General features: G+C 36.6%; 1 long non-coding RNA gene across 5 annotated transcripts; it reads right to left on the bottom strand.

Moving 5' to 3' along the window:
• Positions 1–17,221: 17,221 nt before the first annotated feature.
• LOC141361511 (uncharacterized) lies at positions 17,222–21,291 on the bottom strand. 5 transcript variants are annotated; one of them, XR_012367629.1, is made up of 8 exons: positions 20,928–21,291; positions 20,818–20,837; positions 20,542–20,659; positions 20,197–20,282; positions 19,908–19,987; positions 18,902–18,959; positions 18,543–18,654; positions 17,222–17,627 (listed from the first exon to the last, which is right to left on the bottom strand). It is a non-coding gene; the product is annotated as an uncharacterized lncRNA (long non-coding RNA). The 5 variants fall into 5 exon arrangements; XR_012367631.1 differs by lacking the exon at positions 20,197–20,282 and having other exon boundaries at positions 17,223–17,627; positions 20,928–21,290; XR_012367628.1 differs by having other exon boundaries at positions 17,223–17,627; positions 20,197–20,288; positions 20,542–21,289.
• Between the last annotated feature and the right edge of the window lie 716 nt (positions 21,292–22,007).

A 22,007-nucleotide genomic window follows, 5' to 3' on the forward strand; every position in this document is an offset into this window, starting at 1 on the left:
GGAGTGAAGTCGATCACACACAAAATGGTAAGCATACAATAAGTAGATTAAACTGTCTTTTCAGAGGTGCAGCTCCTGCAAAGAGTAGACAAAGCAGAGAAAATATTGCTCAAGAAGATATCTCATGTCATCAGAGAGGCACCAGGTAAACAATGCACATAAGAAGCAGGTAACAATTAGTTGTAGATGGGAGAATATTACATTCCATTTATAAGTGCATTTTGCACTAGAGTATTTAGGATTGATGTGTGTCTTCTTTTCTGTTATTGTTGTTGTATAGTGTTGATTTCTGAAGGAGACATGGAGAGATGGAAAAAAGCTAGCCCAACAGAAACCAATAAGTAAGGAACTGAAGTTAAAGTCTTAAATACTGTAAGAATGTCATGAATACTATTAACAAAGAATATTGCAAATGTAATACTTACCTTTCCGTGTTGTAATAAAATATAATCATGTTAAGAAGTAACATGAAATTACTGACTTTATTAGAGTGGTAGTAATGTCGTCTTTTCTTCAGACACTGTCTGTAGATGGAAAAGGGACTACATCATCAGACTGATTCAGTTCTACAAGTTCAAGTAAGAGTTTAATGTTTTTATGTAAGACTTTGGTAATTACAGACGTCTTTAAAGGAAAACACCACCGTTTTGCAATATTTTACTATGTTCTTAGCTCAACTTAGATGAATTAATACATACCTATCTTTATTCAATGCATGCACTTTTAGTCTTTGTTAAGCACTTCATGAATGTGTTGGCATTTAGCCTAGCCCCATTCATTTCTATGGCTCCAAACAAAAGTTTTATTTTGTGCCACCATACTTACTCGTGTAAATACATGGAAGTGTTTGGTGGCTTCTAAATTAATCCCTGTTTGGAGCCATATGAATGAATGGGGCTAGGCTAAATGCTAATACATTCACAAGGCGCTGTACAAAGACTAAAAGTGCACGCATTGAAAAAAGAGGTATGTATTAATTAGTCTAAGTTGAGGTAAGAACATAGTAAAACAGGGCTATTCAAATCTTACTCTGGAGGCCTGGAGCACTACAGAGTTTATGTACCATTAACTACCTGTGATTTTCTAGTGATCATGAAAACCTTGATTAGCTTGCTCAGGTGTGTTTGATCAGGGTTGGAGCTTAACTATGCAGTGCTCTGGCCCTCCAGGGTAAGATCTGAATAGCCCTGTAGTAAAATATTGAAAAACGGTGTTGCTGATGTGCTTCAACGTGTGATTATAGTAATGGCATAGTTTTGAAGGAAACTGCCCACCCAGCAAAATCTGGTTGAAAAGACGTCGAAACGACGACTTCTCCAGGCGTCTTAATGACGTGAAATTCTGGTTGAAAAGTGAAAGGTGAAAAGACGTGTTTTTCATGTCGTTGAAAAGACGCCTATAAATCGACGTCTAGAAATAGGCTAAATTTGGTTGAAAAGTGTAAGGTGAAAAGACGTGTTTTTCATGTCGTTGAAAAGACGTCTATAAATCGACGTCTAGATTAAGGCTAAATTTGGTTGAAAAGTGAAAGGTTAAAAGACGTCTTTTCATGGTCGTTGAAAAGACGTCTATAAAAGGGCTAAATTTCTATATTATTTCCTATGTCTTTCCAAGGGTTTAACCTCATTTTAAGAATGAATTATATAATATTAATTATACTATTATTATTAGGCTAATAATTATCTCAAAATAGGACAGCTAACATAAACAGGGTTTCCGCGGGGTTGTAAAAAGTATTAAAAGGTAGTAAATTAAATTATGCCAAATTAAGGCCAGTAAAAAGTAGTAAAAAGTAGTAAGCGTCATCTGACGAGGTAGTAAATTTTCGATTGCCTTTTGTAATGTTATGATGCCTGGAAATTAGTTCAAATCACCTGCATATCTGGGCAAATAATCAAAGATCTTTCGTCTCTGGGATGTGATCAAAGCCTGGAGTGGAGCCGAATCACGTTCCTCTCTCCGCTGTAAGCGTTCTGTAATCACTACGGACCGGATCCACTCCGGGTTTTCTGACTGTATCACGTCAAGCTGAGGTAAAAGTTTATTTTAGCTAGCATGGTCAAACTTATTATGCAGGAAGGCTCCGATGTTTTGAAGATCGATAAAGGTGTAAAAGACGATTGACTTGGCTTAGCGAAATGATGAAGATTGGCAAGCCTTTCAGTTCGTGGGCTAAGAAAACCAAACAGGTAATTGTGTGTCTTTACACAGTATGACTAACGTAAAGGGTCCTGTATTTTGGGGGTAAATGATTTTACTGATCATCCGCGGCACGCTTTTTAATGCTATGCTGATATAGCCAGTGGCTGGTACAACGGGTTTGTTTAACTCGTGGGTAAACTTCATGTGGCGCCACAACAACCAAAAGGCGGATGACATCCAAATCCCTTGAGAGCGATTGACGAGGAATCATAAGAGGAGACTGCTTCCGAAATGCTCTCGCGGGACTTTGATGTCATCCACCTGTCGGTTCTTGCAGTTGCATTTGCGTGTGGTCACAAAGACGCACAGCCGTTTAAAAATAAGCGATTTTAAAGGGCGTTTTGCAGGTAAAATTTTTCAACGAATTTGTGCAATTTGCTTGTTGATAATAAACATTTAAACTGTTATTCATTGTATTTTATGTTGTTGGGTATCACAAAACCCGAAAAAGTATGAAAAAGTACAGCAATTTGCAATGATTCTCCTTTCCCTCACAACGCACTGTATGACGTCACGCTGGGGAGAGAATTGACCAAAGCCGCCTTGAGAGCATTGAGAATGACTATAGAAAGACGAGTAAAGTACAGTTCTGATAGCGCAGATAATAGATAAATACATACATACATACATACATACATACATACATACATACATACATACATACATACATACATACATACATACATACATAGATACATAGATAGATAGATAGATAGATAGATAGATAGATAAGATAGATAGACAGACAGACAGATGGATAGGCTAGTATAGAGAGATAGGCAGACAGCCAGATAGCATAAGGTTAGCATATCTTCGTGTAGAAAGTAAACAAACAATTAACATACTCGTGCATGCTGGCTTGAGGGGGTCCATGATCCTGCCTGAAATGGGTGTAACTTTATGCGATCTTCAGCACAAACGGTTTTGGCAGCATGTCTCTAATCCTGGAAGGTGAGTGAAGCACGTCACGTCTGTTCGCGGGGACCAGCGACCCAAACGCACTCACTTTCTTACAGTCAGTAGCGGAATGGCAATCGAGAGAGTCGGGACTTTCCCGGGCCGATCTGATAATAGTTATACATTTCGAGTTATATTAGTTGCATATTAGCAACACCGTCTGGCGGCGTGATGTGCGCCGGTTCCCGCAGCCCGCTGGTCATACTGTGCAGGCAGCCTCTCTGCTCAATAAGTATATAAAAGTGCTCAACCTGTTCGGCAGGTCTTGTACAGGATTTATAAAAATACGGTGATCAATGAGCGGTTCCTCCTCAAATGGCTTAGCCTGTCGTGATGTAAAAAGCCGCCGAACGCCTGTTTATTACAGTATGTATGCGGTCGGATCCGAGTGTGCTGCAGCTGCTGCGTATAAAATGATCGTTTGATTCGTTATAATCGCATAAACAATATAACAAAGCATCCTTTTATTTCACAAAACAATATATTTGAGATATTATTTGATAGACTAGTAAGTGTGGATTAAGGATGTTTAAAAATCTCTAGCCTGGTGGTCAGGACATGAATGGATCAAATCAGCAGATTTGCGAAGTTTTATTTATCTCCACATATATCATAAATAATCATTAGCAAGGTAACTTTGCAGTATAACACATTATATATTTCCTACGATGTATATATGATTTCCAAATTATATACGTAAGTATTAAACAGCAATAAATGTCTCATCTATCTCTATGGCTCTGGCTGAGTCTGTCTCCACTTCTCCCCAACGTGACGTCATCGCAGAATTGCGTTAAAAAAACCGTTAATACCAAAAACGTAAAAAAAGTGGTCTTTACGACCATTTTTGAGACATTTTAAAAATTATACACATATCTTGAGTGATTTATGTACCCATTAATCGACAGTGGTGGTTAACCTGCAACATACACTTTAAGCCATTCAAACACAAACAACAGTGCGTCCGCTGTCTCTGTGTCAGAGGAGCACGCTAGCCGCGCATTCGTTTCTCATTGAGCTTGTGTTGTACGTATTTTTGCCGCTTTATTGGCCTTAAATAACACACATGCCTCAAAAATCCCGTCTTTGCAAATATCCTCATGTAAACACGACCATTTAGGTCTTAAGAGAAAGTAAACAGCAGAAACATTGCGCACAAACTAGCACATCAGCGCTGCCTCTATTGTAACATAATAATTTGTTGATAAAGGTAGTCATTCAATTTACAACTGTCACTATGGTTACAGACATCCTGTGTGAATTCTATACGAGTTTGACTCGAGTTACTCGTTCAGGGTTTATATTCATACACATAACCTTACTGTATTAGAGCTGTCACTGTAAGCTGTTGTGTGAACAGAACAGACCCTGGATTATTTGTTTATGTGTACTGAATAATATGATATGAAAAAGTTGTATTTGTTCACATTAGTAAATGCATTATATAACATAAACAAACAATGAAAAATATAGAGTATATAATCATTAATTAATTCTTGTTTATGTCATTACAGTAATTGACGGTGGTTCATGGTGCATTCATAAATGTTAACAGTTTCAACTTTGATTAAAAAATTATTAGTAAATGCTAAAATAAATACATTTACAATTAATAAATAATTAATAAAAGATTCATTAAAGGTGGTGATAGTCATGTTTTCTTTTTATACAGTATAGTGAGTTATTTAGCTGTTTCGCCTTAATCTGAAATGCCCTGCAAACTACAGCTACCTATATATGCCACATGAGACTTCAATATGGAATCTATGGCAAAAAAATCTCCTCTTAAAATGCTATTGGTCTCGCCTACATAAAGTGTTAGGTAAAGGAATATGACTTGGCCTGAAAAATATTTAAGTCAGAAGAATTTTTTTCACTTTAATTCTTTTTTGTATGTTATATATGTCAAAATCTGTGTAAATAATAGAAAGGTCGCTGATTAACACTTGCAATTCAGTGTCGTGATGGTTTTAAAAAATATTCTGAAGGTAGTAAAAAAGGTAGTAAAAAGTAGTAAATTTAACTTAAGGATTCCTGTATAAACCCTGATAAAGGTAATACGAATTTATATGTCAAATACACATATGACATGAATATTTAATTAATTGGTTTGTTTTTTTTCAGCCATAATATATCCCTCACCTGGCATGGTTAAGGTTCTTACCTTCATGATCAGTTATCCTTGTTGTCCCACTATTTGACTGCATTTCTAATGACACAGAAAACCTTTTGTGTTCTGCTATTTATACCAGAAACTGCCTTTCACATGCATATGATCTGAGATAGGCATACATACATATATGGAATTGTTTTAAAATTCAAATACAAAATACTATCACAAATTCACAGATATCACAAATACAAAATACTGTGTGACAAAAATTATTTTAATACATATACGTGGGAAAAATGTGGGCACAATGGACAAAGTGTGGGCATACTAGGCTATCCCAAGCCATCTAACAAAGAGTGGGCACTCCGTGCGCGCGTGCACACAGCACCACACCATCATTGATGTCCGCCGTTAGTAGATATATAATTGCCCCCTCAGATCTGGTTCGTACCCCCTCTGTTTCATTCCTGCATTCATGGTCAAAATGTTCAACCTCTTGATTTTAATAATAATTTAACCTTATCCACATGGGACCTAAAATGTTCAGTGACATCACTGTCAGACCCAAACGTCCCCCGCGCCGAGCCAGACGGACGAGCCCAGCGCCGCCACACAGCAACATTACAGTATGCAGAGTTTTCAACCTCATAATGTTTATTTTAGATTTCAGACATTTAAATACCCATAAGCACTGGTAAAACAACAGCCCACCTACATTTAGTTTGCAAAACACACACCGATGTCTGCGGAAGCAGCAACCCAAATCCACCCAAACAAGACAGCAATTGCAAATAAAAAATAAATATTATTTTCAAATAATAATAATAATCTGCCGACGTATGTTATTCATATCAGACAAACACAGTGGAAGTATAAAGTTTACTTTATTGTTATAAAGGTTATAATGATACATGTTTGAAAGACGGGGATGCGCACCTCCCCCGCGAAAAACAACCGTGCCCAAATGCACCTTCACAACGTGTACTTATTACATAAATACAACAAACCTTAACACACCTAAGTGTGAACCAAATGCAATCCCTTCGGCGCACCGAATGCACACCAAGTGCAACTAATCCCAAATATATCATATATTAAGTTGAAATAAAATGCAATAAGCTGCCTATAGGCCCGGCTGCAGGATGAAATGACTGAGGGGGCATTTGAAATTGTTGGGGGCTTAACTTATACAATTAATGAATAATACACATTGAGATCTCGCTTTGGAACGACAGATTTTTTTAAATGCAGCGCTCCATAAAACACTCCATATGCAACTGCACAGGTAACCAGGAACTCATTATCAAAATTTAAACAGCGTAATAATCCATATTGTAGACGAGAGTATTCAACGGCAATGGCATTATCCTCACAACATTATTATTGATCAAAACTTTGACAAAAATTATTTTCGAAGGAACTGTATTCTTACAGTTATTCAAAGATGCACACATTATTCCGCATATGATTTGAATAATAGATGAGAGTATTCATATAACGGCAATGAACGTCTCATATGGCAATGAATATCTACATATTACTTAACACAACAGCATGATAAAATTTATAAACGAATAAGGAAGCAGGATTGACATGTAAATTGTATTATTATTACCGGAAAAACAGCAATATTACTGAAATAAACTCTTAGGGAAAATGCGCAAAACACGTTAACCGCATTATAAAAGAGGAAAAGACATTATTATCTCTTAAAACTTTATATGACAAAAATTATATTTAAAGGAAATGTATTCTTACAGTTATTTAAAGATGCACAAATAATTCCATATATTATTTCCTGTTTAAGAGCACGTTCGTCGGCCTCGCTCTGTTATGTAATAGCTGCTTGACAGCCCTTGTGAAAAATTAGCGTGCTTAAGTGTATTGAAAGCGTACTTTTTGTGTGCTTAAAATAATAAGAGTATAATTTTTGAGAAGTGCTCTTGCTGATAATATAATTAAAATTAAAGACCACTTAATGTACTTAAATGGAACACACTTTAATGACACTATTTATTAACACAAGTGCACTTTTTACAACTGTAATATGTATTTAAGTTTTACTTAAAGAAAGTACACTTTCATGACAATATTTCTAAACACATTTAATAAATGATCATTTTTGTGTATTTGTTTGGACATATACAACTCATTATTCATTTATTAAATGTACTTTTGCAAAACAAAAAATTCGATTCATAATTATTTGACTACCAAACTGTTTTATTGTCAGTGTAAGCATTGTGGTTTTTGTTTGTTTGTAATGCATTAAACTGAAATGAATACATATTTAATTAACTAGATTTGTTTTTCAGTATTTTGAGAAGTACATAAAAGTAGTTAAAGTACATACTGTAGAAAGATGCATTGAAATCGCTTTACTGCACTGAAATCACAGTTCAACTGATTGAATTTAATTTTATATTTTTGAATTTATTTGGCAAATTTGTATTTGAAACATTACATTTAATTAATTACATTTAATTAATAATTAAATTAATTAATTATTATAATTTAATTATATATAATTATAATTAAATGCACTGTTAATATACTTTAACTTATTTTTAATTTCACATTAATTGCTTGACAGCAGATTGAACAGTGCACTTTAACTATATTTTAAAAACACTAGAAGCAATTATGAAAGTAAATATAAAGTTGTATTAAAGACCCACATAAGTTGATGCAAAAAAGCACTCTTAATGGCAACTTATTGGTTTTATTTTCAACTTAATATGTGATACATTTGAAATTAATTACACTTAATGTTTATTCATTTCGCTGAAAACATTGGATTTAATCCACACTTAAGTTTATTGTTAACCGACAATAAAGTGTATTTTAAGTCACATTAATTTCATGTCATTATATTGTGTAGTGCACTTTAAGTAGCCTATATTGTAAAAACACTAGAAGCAATTATGAAAGTAGATATAAAGTTGTAATAAAGTACCAATTAAGTAAACTCTTAATGGCAACTTATTAAATTTTATTTCAACCCAATATATGATATATTTGAAACCAATCACATTCAATGTGCACCAAGTGCGCCGAAAAGACTGCACCCAATTCACACTTAACTGCACTAAAGTACATTATATTCATGTAATAAGTACACTTTAAAAAAATTACATTTAAGCACGCTTATTTTTCGCAAGGGAGGAGCGCATCCCCGTCTTTTCATTATAACCTTTATAACAATAAAGCAAACTTTATACTTCCACTGTGTTTGTCTGATACGTCGGCAAATTATTATTTGAAAATAATATTTATTTTTTATTTGCAATTACTATCTTATTTGAATAGATTTGTATTGCTGCTTCCACAGACATCAGTGTGTATTTTACAAACTAAATGTAGGTAGGCTATTGTTTTACCAGTGCTTATGTGTATTTAAATGTCTGAAATCTAAAATAAACATTATGAGGTTGAAAACACTGCTGCTATATGACAGCACTGAGCTCGTCCGTCTGGCTCAGCGCGAAAGACGTTTGAATCTGACAGTAATGTCACTGAACATTTTAAATCCCATATGGATTGAATCCCATATAAACTTAAATTATTATTACAATCAAAAAGTTTAACATTTTAACCATGAATACAAAAATGCATAAATCAGATCTGAGGGGTCAATGCAACGCCGGGCCATATGGAGAGCGGGTTAAATCTTTGCGTGTGAGGGAGAGCTCCCTCACTACCTCCCACACTTTTGTGCGCCTCACGCGCTACCTCCCACACCTCACACGCTACCTCCCACACCTCACGCGCTACCTCACACACCTCACACGCTACCTCCCACATCTCCCTCGCTACCTCCCACACCTCACACGCTACCTCCCACACCTCACGCGCCATCTCCCACATCTCCCTCGCTACCTCACAGCTCCCTCGTGTCGGGGGAAGCTCCCTCGCTAGCTCTCACATATCCCTCGCTACCTCCCACATCTTACGCGTGTCAGGGGAAGCTCACTCGCTACCTCTCACATCTCCCTCGCTACCTCCCACACCTCACGCGTGTCAGGGGGAGCTCCCTCGCTATAGGTATACTAGAAATGTCCGCGTATGCGGACCGCGGTCGTCGGCTACCGCGCGGACGGTCCGCGGGCAGATGACCTTCATTTCTATAGTATCCGTCGTCGAAGACACCATTTGAAGATAAACGTAGGTGTTTATGGTTGCAATAAGCCCTCAACCGGACAGACTGGAGTGATGAAATCATCTGAAAATCTTTAAATAATTTGAATAGAAAATAATTAGAGAAGATATCCGGTGTTCTGTCGAAGTCTGTTCCCTCTATGTGTTTCTTATAGTGTTTTCATCACGTTACGTTTATAATTTATTTAGAAAGATTAAAGATTTGAATGAGTTCATAATATCAATAATGTTACCATTTATTAAAGTTTTCATATTTTTTCGTTTTCTATTACTTCTTTTTACCTTCTATCGTAGCCTATGTCTTCTTCCTGTTTGTTCTAAATTATGATGTTTACTAATAAATATATAAACATAGCACACACACACACACACACACACACACACACACACACACACACACACACACACACACACACACACACGATGTAAAGTGTTAATAATATATAAACAGGCCTATACAAATTAATGGTAACACTTTATTATAATGTTCATTAAGTAACATTAGTTAACTACATTAGTTAACATGAACTAATGATGAACTGCACTTGTGCAGCATTTATTAATCTTTATTAATGTTAATTTCAACAATTACTAATACTTTATTAAAATTTGGTTAACGTTATTTAATGCACCGTGAACTAACATGAACAAACAATGAACAGCTTTATTTCTATTAACTAACATTAACAAAGATGAATAAATACTGTAACAAATGTATTGCTCATGGTTTGTTCATGTTAGTTAATACATTAACTAATGTTAAATCATGAACATTATAATAAAGTGTTACCAAATTAATTTGTATGTAAACATAATAGTTTTAGAACAAACACGTAGGCTAAAAATATAAGGAAGAAATTGAAAATAGGAAATGATGAAATATTTAATAAATTATATTATACAGAATACATGAAGTACTTCAGCGATTCATACTGTAAAAATAATTGATTTACATTTACCAATAAAGAACAATACATATACATTACATACATGCACATCAGTAGCCAAGCCATTTAAACTTTTAATTTATTTAAAAAATAAATGTAATTTGGTGATAACGTTATAAGAAACATTACACTTAAGAGAAATATAGGGGAAACAGACTTCTACAGAACACCGGACCCATAAAAATCACAGTTTAACGCTAAAACACTTCACACCCCTATTGCGGAGCTGTCACTTTCTGCCACCAGTTGGGCTCCGGCCACAAAAAACGTCATCTCTGTTTGCAAACACGCAAAAGGTCTATAAGAAATAATTTGTGCACTACATTAGTTAGCAATTATTTATTGTTTGCGCTTTTTGTGATGGCTGTTGAATAAGTATAATGATATATTTTTTTCTGCTGGAGCAGATTGTGAAGAAATATGATGGTTCAGTATTTTACTTGCGCAGTCAGAATTTTTACTGACATAACAAAAAAAGTGAAAAACTAAAATACAAATAAAATAAGCCTATTCTACATTTGTTGATTTGACATGTGTTACCTTTATAAATATGCTGAAATATGACACCTAAGATTAATATAATAACATTATTTATGTCCCCACCAATGTCAAAATCAAACTACGCTCTTGAGTGGAAAAACTAATATTAACATTAGCAGAATATATTAAAGTTTCTGTTAGATCACACACTGTATTAACATCATTGTGTAAGGCCACAAAGCCGCAGTTATATGATAGTTTTGCTAACTTTCGCTTGTATGAGATCATGCACTCCCTTTCTTTCCCACGCTGATAGAACATACACGTATCAAAATGTATCAGTGTACACGCTGTATGCTGTATTAATACAACACTGTTTATTGTATGAATACACTTGCTTATTGTCTGAATGTAGGACAGGACATTTTACTAACCTTTCTGTAACAAGCTGATTAAAACATTTATCTGTAAAAAGTCTTGCTGCCACGATTATAGTCGCAACACATTGGGAACATAGCGCCTGGAAATATATTTACCAATATAGTACTTGAGATGTATTGTAATATATTGCAATATATTATTTTCCATCACATTGTACATGGAATAATATATTAATGGTACATACATTATGCACTATTATGCACTAATATGCACTGTATTATATATTCATGTATTGCAATATATTGTAAAATACACAAAAGATTGCCGCTTACAAAATATTGCACATGCATATATATGTGTTTATATATTCAAAACTGTATTGGTAATATATGTAAAGATAAAGTGTAAAATGTATGTTTAATATATGGTGAAATATTTTAAATATATGTGAGGTTATGTTGAAACATACAGGAAATATATCTACAGATATGTGTTTACAGTTTTTCCTCAGTCGCTTTGGTACATTTCTCGAATCATCCTCGACATCTGCAAAACAATAAGTGCATTTCTCAAAACAATTTGTACAAATAGCAAAACACCATGGATAACCTGCAAAAGCCACTCTTTTACTCAAAATCCTTAAGTCATCCCTCAAAAATAAATATCTGTGTCAATGAACATGTCAGTGCCATCAGAATGACAAGTCATTGTGTATGGATAAGACAGTCAAATTGTTTAGACATGTTGTCAATATAACAGCTTACTCTGGAGGGATAATCTGATGTAAACTATGGCTAAAGTTTTGATGACAGTTATTGTAAATTAGTGTAAGTTATGTGGGAGTTTGATTGCAAGAGACTGGACAAAATTTACATTTACGCTTTTACTGTTTGTACTGTAATTCGTTGACAGACCATGTCATTGCCATACCCAAAGGAAGAGACAGCACTGCATAGCACAAAGAAAAAAAAACTAAAGTAGAAAATTGAACATAGGACAAAATCTTTAGGGTAAATTGTACATACAATGCTGTAGAAATTACACTGAAGTCCTTACCCAGCAAGCATGTTTGGCTAAAACAAGGCTAAATTTGGGCTGCCAGTGAAAGTCTAATAGATAAAAAATAGACGATGCATAATATACTTTTAGAACATGTAAAAGAAATGAAAGCAAACACCTTGAACACCTGTTGACTTTGCTTACATGTTGGAATATCATCTTAAGTTATTTTGCCAAAAATGGCATGATGTAATCAAATTCAATGTTATTTAGGGTAGAAGTTGGTTACTCATAGCCGGACTATATTCGGTCTATAGCCATCATTTCAACGTCTCGTTTTTTTCTTGCTGTCTCGGTTTTTTCTTGCTGGGGACGTTTCTGTCTGTTAGAGAAAGTCAAGATTCACCTGGGAGCAATTTACCAATTCAGGACAGATTTAGAAAAAACATCTATTGGAAATGTATAGAAATATGTTTGACCAAACCCTGTATTATGACAACTTGTTCAACCATTTTGCATGTAAAGACTTATACTATGAACTTATGCCTACATGTTGTGTGGAGTGAGCCTATTCAACAGAGACCCATTATAATACTTTTTGATCAACATGACATAAACAACTGATAATGTAGGGAAAAGCTGAGAATTGTACATAATCATTTACATGGATGTACCAAAGCATATGCAACTTGTTCAAAGAAATGAGAAACTGCTTTTTTATGTCAACAAGTGACACAATGATTGATGAGTTTTGAGAGTTTCAATTCTGATTTGAGAAATGTACCAAAGCGACTGAGAAAATCTGTAATACTTAATCTCTGTCTTTCAGTTACTTCAGGAAATAAATTATGGAAAACGAGTCGTTTTTCTTTTTTTTATTTGTGGTTTTAACTTGAATATTCAGAATATTCGGGATTGAATTGATTTATATTATAACTGTAATATACTGTTATCTGTCAAGTGGTTGTTCATATAGTCTCATAACTTTTACAGTGCTTATGTGGTTATTTAATCAATAGCCATGTATTTTGTGAGAACTACATTATTATAATAAAAAGAGCAGTTGTATGACCCAGCCATAAAGCTACAATTTTAATTCATCATCTTGCAACATCTCTCACCTTTCTAGAAATTGCACCAAGGCTTGACAAATGGCACGATATTGGCAATCAGGATGTACTTACTTTCACATCACGCATTTTCTCTTAAGCTGAAGAAGTTTTACAATGTAATGTTTTTTAGCGAAAAACATTTCTAAAATGCTTATTCAAGTGTCCTATTTGTCATTTATAGCTTGTGACCCGGCTTGGTTTTAATTGACCTTCAACCACAAGGATGTTGTCCCAGCCCTGTGTTGAGGCTGGGGCATATAAATAGGTTTTAAATATTGTTGCCATATAGGCCTAGTGTAATCTCACTTGTGGACATTTACAGAACCACTATTTCTTTTTATTTTTCTACTATGTAATACTTTTAGGTAATTTTTACAAATGTATATTTTTAGTTTTGTACATATGACAGTTACATTTATTCTAATTAAATACATCAGAATGTTAATTTGCTGTCATTTTTTGTCTCTCTCTATAAAATTGCAGGAACTGTAGTCAAACTGCAGTAGTTGTTTCAAGTTTGTTTTCAAGTTTGGAGACCTGATATGTTTGAAGTATGTGTATTTATTGTAGTTCCAAACGTAGTTTCGAGAGGAGCCTAAACATTCAGGTCTGTCAATCATCATTATGGGCGTATATAAGGCAGTTTTTCCGCCATCCCTCCTCCTCCCCATCTCCTCCTTCACTGCTCTCTTTCTTCCTCTGTGCATTTCTGTTGCAAGGAAGGGTTGAACTTGGGGCTCGAGCCCCGGCCTCAGGTTCGCTCTCTCTGAAGGTTCAGAGCTCAGCTGTACAGCTCCCTTCGAGGACAGCAAGCCAAGTTTGTTTACCATTAATCATTAAGATCTGAATGCGCAGGGGAACTATTGAATGTACATATATGTATTTTTATTAGACCACTAGAGGGAGCTTTGGTTCAAATTGAAACACCTGTTAATGTAAATTAAGGTGGTTTGGGTGTTTGTCAATGTGTGCACGGGTGACAGGATATATGTTTCTTACCATAGTCGTAAAAGTAGTCAAAGCCATAGCCATTATTTTACCCTGCAGTTCAACTTTGTAAACCTGCGAATTCTTCATTAAATGAACATTATTATGTAAAGAATATTGGGGTGTGGACATTGCTTATTCCAATTCAAGCTAACATATTATTTTGTCTCTCTCATGTCTAATAAGCCCGCTCTCTTACCAGTTCTGGGTGATGAGATGTGTTTAGATGGGGTTCATTTTGCTTATAGGCCGTCTTACATGTGACATCAAAGTACCGCAAGCTTGATGTCATACGCCATTTATACATTTGTTTGAGCTATGAATAAAATAAAATAAATATTTTCTCATTTTATTTGGTTCATCTTATTTTAGTGGGTAGACTGAGTATCTTAAGGCTAAAATATATTTTATTTTAATTCATTTAATTTTAATTCATTTAACACATTTGCATCTGATGCTGCGTGCACCAGCATTAAATGTAATGTTTTGGCGCGCAGAATCAGGCACAAATGGGTTAAACAATATTTGGAAACAAGGAAGCCTCAACCCCTCGCTAATCTTAAAGTATTGCCGGTAGGTGCCCTCCCAAGTACTTGGACAACAAAATGCAATTCATCTTCTGTAAATTATTTACAAATGGCCATCTCTAACATACTTGGTTGCACGCGTGTCTGAACTTTTATAAACCAATATAAGTCATGAATAAATAATAATAAAACAAGCTTCACATAAATATTTTGACAGAATGCAACAGAAACAGCCTAGCAACCATCGATAATACCGACTTATTACACAGAGAAAGCGCGTGAGAGTGTGGGAGGTAGCGCGTGAGGTGTGGGAGGTAGCGCGTGAGGTGTGAGAGGTAGCAAGGGAGATGTGGGAGATAGCCCATGATATGTGGGAGGTGTGTGAGGTAGCGCGTTAGGTGTGGGAGGTAGCGAGGGAGATGTGGGAGATAGCCCATGATATGTGGGAGGTGTGTGAGGTAGCCCGTGAGGTGTGTGAGGTAGCCCGTGAGGTGTGTGAGGTAGCGCGTGAGGTGTGTGAGGTAGCGAGGGAGATGTGGGAGATAGCCCATGAGATGTGGGAGGTGTGTGAGGTAGCGCGTGAGGTGTGTGAGGTAGCGAGGGAGATGTGGGAGATAGCCCATGAGATGTGTGAGGTGTGTAAGGTAGCGCGTGAGGTGTGGGAGATAGCCCGTGAGGTGTGTGAGGTAGCCCGTGAGGTGTGTGAGGTAGCGCGTGAGGTGTGTGAGGTAGCGAGGGAGATGTGGGAGATAGCCCATGAGATGTGGGAGGTGTGTGAGGTAGCGCGTGAGGTGTGTGAGGTAGCGAGGGAGATGTGGGAGATAGCCCATGAGATGTGTGAGGTGTGTAAGGTAGCGCGCGAGGTGTGTGAGGTAGCGAGGGAGATGTGGGAGATAACCCATGATATGTGGGAGGTGTGTGAGGTAGTGCGTTAGGTGTGTGAGGTAGCGAGGGAGATGTGGGAGATAGCCCATGAGATGTGGGAGGTGTGTGAGGTAGTGCGTTAGGTGTGGGAGGTAGCGAGGGAGATGTGGGAGATAGCCCATGATATGTGGGAGGTGTGTGAGGTAGCCTGTGAGGTGTGTGAGGTAGCGAGGGAGATGTGGGATATAGCCCATGATATGTGGGAGGTGTGTGAGGTAGCCTGTGAGGTGTGTGAGGTAGCGAGGGAGATGTGGGAGGTAGCGCGTGAGGTGTGCCCTTACGAAAATTAACCATGGTTTTACTACAGTTAAAACCAAAAAAACATGGTTACTGTAGTAAAACCATAGTAACTACAAAATAACCATGGTTTTGGCAATCATGGTTTTCAAAAACCATAGTAAAACCATGGTTTTGCTAATAGTAATCAATACACCAAAAAACCATGGTAACTACACTTTTACCATGGTTTTACTACAGTTAAAACCAAAAATACATGGTTACTGTAGTAAAACCATAGTAACTACAAAATAACCATGGTTTTGACAATCATGGTTTTCAAAAACCATAGTTAAACCATAGTTAGTGTAGTAAAACCATGATTTTGCTAATAATCAATACACCAAAAAACCATGGTAACTACACTTTTACCATGGTTTTACTACAGTTAAAAACAAAAAACCATGGTTACTGTAGTAAAACCATAGTAACTACGAAATAACCATGGTTTTGACAATCATGGTTTTCAAAAACCATAGGTAAACCATAGTTAGTGTAGTAAAACCATGGTTTTGCTAATAGTAATCAATACACCAAAAAAAAACATGGTAACTACACTTTTACCACAATATAACCATAGTTAATTTTTCGTAAGGGTGTTAGGTAGCGCGTGAGGTGTGAGAAGTAGCGAGGGAGGTGTGAAGGTAGCGAGGGAGATAGCGCGTGAGGTGTGTGAGGTAGCGAGGGAGATGTGGGAGATAGTGCGTGAGGTGTGGGAGGTAAAGCGTGAGGTGTGTGAGGTAGCGAGGGAGATGTGGGAGATAGCGCGTGAGGTGTGGGAGGTAAAGCGTGAGGTGGGAGGTAAAGCGTGAGGTGTGGGAGGTAGCGTGTGAGGTGTGGGAGGTAGCGTGGGAGGTGTGGGAGGTAGCGCGTGAGGCGCACGAAAGTGTGGGAGGAAGTGAGGGAGCTCTCCCTCACACGCAAAGATTAAACCCCATCTGCCATATGGCATCACTGATGTCCGCTGTTAGTAGATATATAACTTTGTTATTAAATAATTACACCGCATTGTTTTGTATCTATGTCCAAGTTCAAAACAAAACTCTATAAACCGCTCCATTCTGAATGTATATAAACCATTTCACAATGGAGAGGTTTATAGAGCTTCACCCCGAACTTGGACCCAAACAGAAAGAAACACAATATAACTATTCAATAACAGTTATATATTACAACAGACATCAATGATGCCATATGGTGCAGTGCTGGGTACACGACACGCACGGAGTACCCACTTCTTTATTAGATGGCATGGGGTAGCTTATTTCTAAATGTGAAATATTTAGTATTAATTTAATAATGATCTTTATGCTGAGAAGTCAAGCAGCATAAGTTAAGTGACAATACTAGACCATTTTGGAGTGAATATTAAAATATTAAATATTAATATTAAATTATTTTTATTTAACCACATAAAACCACTTATTACTAAACATAAAAAGCAGGTCCAAGAACAATATGTCTCCTCATGGGCACCAGTTGACATTTTCTCATCCGATTCCTTCTTCATCCTGCTCTCGGTCACTCCAGGTGTGTTGTCCTGGTTGCATTATGGTTACAGCATCTAAGTGAGAACATAAAAAAATTAAATGTTAACATTAAAAACAGGGGTTGTCTTAAAAGGTAAAGCATGATCAATCCAATTAGGTACGCTAATATTTAAAGGAATGTATATTTTATTTAACCTAACCCTTTGTTATTTAGTCCCAATTATGTATTGCTATACTCCATTTAAAACCTTAAAGCGATACTTCAGACAGATTTTACAATTACCCCATGATGTACTCACACTCAGTAACTCCAGATACACATGTTCAGACGAACACATTTGGAGTTATTCTAGTAAATGTCCGAGCTTTTCCGAGCTTAATATGGGAAAAAACATGGATCAGGGTACATTTTCTGACTTTCCAAAGAAGTGCAGCCTTTAAAGAAGTAATCCACAGCGCTCCAAGGGTCTTCTGTGGGTAATCGATGCTATATAGTAAGAAAAGATAATGTTTTAAACTTTATAAACTACAATAACTAGTTTCCGGTAACGATGTCTTGGACTCACACGATTCAATGTGCAATGAGTGGCAATATTTGAGTATGGATTACCTCTGTGAAGGATGAATGCACTTTATTGAGGTTTAAAGTCAGAAGTTGTCCCCTAACTGTTGTTTTCTACCATTATAAAGCTTGGAAGCACAAGTAAAAAAGGGGCTATTTACACTTGGTATTAAGATGTGATGTTGTCGATCGGATCACAAGTGGACGATGCTAAAGACAGGTGTAAATGATGTTCAAAACATCTTGAGCTCGTCGACTTTTGACCACATTCAGAGGTAGTTGAAAACACTTTTGATCGGATTGCTTTTGTAGTGTAAGCGCGCATGTGGTAGAATGTGTTCCAACAGCCACAAGAGAATATCAAAGAAATATCAAAGAAAGCTTTTACATATAAATGTACAAAACATTGTGCAGCATGTTTACTTACAAGCAGCGGACTCTGGCATAATATTAGTTGCGTCCATTTAAACCCGTCATTACTCCTGCTCATGTTTAAATGACAGCCGAAGGAATCGCCCACAGTCTCCACAGACCATCACCTAAAAGTATTCAGAACAGAAGAGGTTGAAAGGGGACAAAACTGACAGATTTAAATACCAGGTGTAAACAGAATGTGTCCTTCTCATCCACTTATGATCCGATCGACAAAAAAAAAAAACACACATCTTAATACCAAGTTTAAACAGCCCCAAAAACACAATCACTTCACCAAAGTGTGTCATTCTGCTTATAAAAGAAATGTGCATGCAGTGAGCAAAGACGTTTCTCATGATGATGACGACTCACCTTTATGGATTCAGTCTTGCATAAGCAATGTGACACGAAACAGGAATGTGCAGAAATACTGATGGGAAAGGAAAGAAACTGAAGTTAGTTTCAAGTTAGACAACTGTTCCCATATTTATCAAGCTTCTGAAAGTGCCATTTTTGTCTCAAGTACTAAGAATTCATGTAATATACTCCTACTTTCAATCTTAAGTATAAAAGCAAGTTGTCAAATTTCTTAAAGCTAACAATCACTCTTAGGGGCCAATCACACCAAACACATTTATGGCAGTTTCAGGCGCCTTTTCATTAATTATATTCTATGGGCAGGGAGTATTTGCACACTGATTATGCGCGCCGAACGCCTTGCGTTTTTTGCCACCAGCCGCAGCACACGCTTTTGAAGGAGCGCTGAGAGCGGAAAAGCAGCCGACATCATTCGCATCTTTCCATTGTCCAATCGGATGGGGGGAGAGGCGGGCCTTACGGTGTGGTGAGGGAAGTTTACAGTTGCTTTGAAGAACCGGACTCCACTCGCTCACTCTCCTGTGTGTTTGTGCACCTCTCACCCTCAAACAAGATCAGAGAAAGCGTCCTCTTTTTAAAGTTTCTGCTAATATGACAGTTAATAGCAAAATAATATCATGCTTCAATATTTGATTGACAAGACAGCTGACTCGTTGGTTGCTAGCAATATGAAAAGCCGCGTCACACTGCTCTTTTTAAAAAAAACGCTGTGCGTCGCGCCTTGCATTTCCAAGCATTTAAAGCGTGTTTGGAGTGATTATTTGAGAAAATAAAACTGAATTCCGGACAAAAATTTAATGGATTTCATAGGGTCCTACTAGGTGCCGCTCCTCCACGGCTTTAAAGAATGATTCTACAGCCCTAGAAATATGACATCAAACACGGAACAGGAAAGGAGATTCCTGTGGCAGACACCCTCTCCAAAAAGTCCATAGCAACAAAACATGACAATCTCATCAAAGATATGGACATGTAGATTCACTTAATTATAAAAACTTACCAGTCAGTGACACAAAGCTCCAACAGATCCGTACCGAGGCAGTTTTCAGTAGCTCAGATAGATGATCTTGGATGGATGGCCTGCAAAGAGGAGACAATTTCCCACATACATTATTGACTTTTAAGACAAACTTTCATTGACCAGTGAAGATTAGAAAATAGTCATATCTGACCTCACACAGAAGAGATATGCGCACACGCTGAGAAGTCTAAGCTAAGAGCACGAAATGTTATTCTGACTAGGAATGTGTAAGCAGACAGAACACATGATCGAAAGATGCAGTACTTGCCTGGTTCAACATAATTCAAATACCAAGGAACCCATGATTCCTCATGAAATACCAATCAGACCGTGGCAGGTATTAGCTTCAGACCTCTTCACCTCGGACAATGAATAAATGGTTAATTTAGATTACTATTACCTTTTCTTCCAATTAGACAAACTCAACACTACTATGTCTGCCACTGTCATCAGCAAGCTTAGTCACTTTCACAAGACATGGCATACCAGTGAAATTAAAAGTTCCACAAAATCAACACAAAGAGTTTAAAGACTTTGCAAAAACATTAAGTTTCACACACATTGGCCCTCATGACTGATCCCTATCTCATTTTGGTAGAGTATAGGAACACACCTGTTGACAACCTCTTCATGTCTCCAGCCCAGCTCCTCATGAGTCGCAGACCGTGATCCATACTGCCAACCACAAACCAGCAGCTCCTACCTGAGATTGTCAGTTTCACAGAGACATGCTACAATGGAGTAAACAGCAGCATCAGAAAAAGTATTATTATCGTAGTTATACGAGCAAGTTTGGTGGTACAAAATAAAACGTAGCGCTTTTCTATTTCTTTCAAACGAATGTCGATGTAATATTCACGTCAGTACTAAAAGCTCAATTTGTACTTACTCTAAGTCTCCTTATTTGCACTACAAAAAATGAAGAACAAGACAGAAGCAATAAAAGGAGAAGTGCTAAGGATACCATAATTCATATCTACACTGTACTATTTTTCTTACCCCATAACAAGTATGTTTACTGCTGTAACTGTATATGTTTTACTGGCTCCTGAAGGATTATCTTATAGTTGTCTTTGCTTTATATATCTCTATGCTTTTATTGCTATAAAAAAAGAAAGCAGACATATAGCCAGTGTCACTGTTTGATTTGTATGAATGAGCTGTGTTTTGACCTTGAGCAAACTGTACATAAAGTCAAAATGAGATATGACTATTTCATTAGTTATAACTATTTTATTTATCATTGCATTGAAGAGACCAACATGCTATTTCACTTTTGAGCACTTACTTCTGATTCTGGTGGCTGTGAAAATATGAAGTAATACTTACTCTTTAGCAAATAGAAAACATCAAGACACACCAAGAAAAGGATCTGAAAGAAGTAAAAATAAATATACAACAGTTATTTATTCAGAATGGCCTTTTAACATTTTAAAGTAGACTAGTTAATGTAATTTTGATAGGGAGCTGAAAAGCACACATACATTGCAATACATGGAGTAAACTTGCAATATAATTTTTTAAATACATTTAAGAAAAAAGCACAACACGTTTTTATAAAAGATATAAAACAAATATCCACTAACGTTAACTGCTAGCTCACAGCTGTGCCACGAGCTCAATCAAGCTAGCCGTAAGCTGAAAAAAGCCCACATTACAATACTTGGAGTAAACTTGCATTATAATTAACTAAACAATTTAAAATACATTTAAAAACAAGCATAACACGATTATATAGAAGATATAAAGACAAATAAAAGATTTCCATTAACTGACCTGCTCGTCACCTGCGCGACGAGCTCAGTCAAGCTGACAGCACTCAAGCTAAAATTACTAACAAACGATAAACATTCAAATTGATCATTTATTATTCGTATCGACATATACTGACAACTGAATTAACATACCTGTGAACTAATTTCAATAAAGTAACCACGAATTTAAGGAAACTTACCCCAAAATCGACCACAAAACAGAAACACTTGTCTGAGGAGAAAATCAGTAAGTCCAGAACGCGCATCTCCCCGTTGACTAATCACGTGATCACAAAGCATGAGACTGACGCGCGCCTCTGCCAAT

Source organism: Misgurnus anguillicaudatus, chromosome 24 (genome assembly GCF_027580225.2).
Source record: "Misgurnus anguillicaudatus chromosome 24, ASM2758022v2, whole genome shotgun sequence".
In the NCBI taxonomy this organism is placed as follows: Eukaryota; Metazoa; Chordata; class Actinopteri; order Cypriniformes; family Cobitidae; genus Misgurnus; species Misgurnus anguillicaudatus.